We start from the raw sequence: 2,008 nt of genomic DNA, 5'->3' as shown, positions 1-2,008 counted from the left end.
AAAGGACATTCTGGGCACCAACACAACTTAAGTGCATTTTCTCCTCATCCATATTCACATTCAACATCCAATAATGAAGTTGCTTTGTGAGAAGGGAATGGTGGCTAAGAAAGTGGAGTTATATTGCAGAAAACTACAAAAATGTGTTTTTTTTTTGTTTTTTTTTAAAGAGTTAAACTAAAAAGATTTGTTTAGGGAGAAAAAAATACTGCACGAATATGAGGCCAAAACTTGTCAAGTGCACTCAACTTGTGCTGGTGCCCAGGTTGTTCCTTTAATGGTTAGGTAGATATTATCATTAAAGCAGCACTGTCACGCCAAACATACCTTTCTACTATTGTTTCCTCTTCTCCTCCTCTCTCAGAAGCTGTTATATTCTTTATTTCTGATATAGTTTTATTTCTGATGTAGGAACTACTTTGTCCTATGTATATTTCCTACGCTTGACTTTCTTTGACCAAAGGAGAAGCTTCAGTCAACTCCATTTCCTGTGTCAGAGAAAGTACTCACCCTTCTCCTTGACACAGGAAATGGAGCTAAATTAAAGGGACGGGACACTATAGTCACCTGAACAACTTTAGCTTAATGAAGCAGTTTTGGTGTATAGAACATGCCCCTGCAGCCTCACTGCTCAATCCTCTGCCATTTAGGAGTTAAATTCCTTTGTTTATGAACCCTAGTCACACCTCACTGCATGTGACTTGCACAGCCTTCCATAAACACTACCTGTAAAGAGAGCCCTATTTAGGCTTTCTTTATTGCAAGTTCTGTTTAATTAAGATTTTCTTATCCCCTGCTATGTTAATAGCTTGCTAGACCCTGCGAGAGCCTCCTGTATGTGATTAAAGTTCAATTTAGAGATTGAGATACAATTATTTAAGGTGACTTACATCTGTTTGAAAGTGAAACCAGTTTTATTTTCATGCAGGCTCTGTCAATCATAGCCAGAGGTGTGGCTAGGGCTGCATAAACAGAAACAACGTGATTTAACTCCTAAATGGCAGTGAATTGAGCAGTGAAATTGCAGGGGAATGATCTATACACTAAAACTGCTTTATTTAGCTAAAGTAATTTAGGTGACTATAGTGTTCCTTTAAGCCGCTCCTTGTGTCAGAGAAAGTGAAGTGTAGGAAAAATACAAAAGACAAAGAAGTCCCCCCGCCCAAAAAATAGATCAGAAAAGAAGAACAGATTCTGATAGAGGAAGAGAATGGGAAACAATACGTGAAGGGTAGGTTTGGCCGATTTAAAGGCAATGTGGCCATTGGAAATTTCATCCCTGAAAATAGTGTTCTGATAGGTGCCAGAGCGGGTATGCTGACATTTACAAAGCCATACTCAGAATTTGAGATGCCAGATTAAAAGCACATGCGAATCACACTGTAATGTACTGTGTATAATTATAGAACACCAAAACCAATGTGAAGCTGTAATATTTAACTAACTAAATATAATCCTCTTGACTGTGAGACAATCTTGGCAATGTGCCAGTTACCAAGATGAAGAGAATATGTTCACTGTACACTAACAAAGTCGTTCGCTAAACTGGACCCATTTAGGGAATTATACATTTTAGGGTAAAATGCTGATCCAAAAACCCTCAAAAACAGAAATGTTGTTGAAATGTGTCCTTATTGGCCCAACACTTTCAATTCCTGGTCAATTCTCAGTTTAGGAAACAACCCTTGAAGATATTATAGGAATCTGTTTTTTAGAGGGATAAAAACTCTCAGGGACGTTTGTTAAATGAATGCTAAAAAATGGTTATACTGTCATTTTAGTTTTGTTCGTTTTTGTTATCAGAACAAATGGAATTAAAGTTTTTGAATTCACATGGAATTCACATGGAATAATCCATATTCCTGACATGATCCAAACTATGCTAGCAGCTGTTTTCTGTTTGGATGGTATGAAGCATTTATCACCAAAAAGGTTAAACGATAACCAAAGAGGACCTTAACGGCCACTCCGATCATGATACTTTGATAATGGTATAATGGTTTGTTGT

This window comes from Pelobates fuscus, chromosome 4, assembly GCF_036172605.1.
Source record: "Pelobates fuscus isolate aPelFus1 chromosome 4, aPelFus1.pri, whole genome shotgun sequence".
Taxonomy (NCBI): Eukaryota; Metazoa; Chordata; class Amphibia; order Anura; family Pelobatidae; genus Pelobates; species Pelobates fuscus.
Note: the sequence above shows the minus strand (reverse complement) of the source record.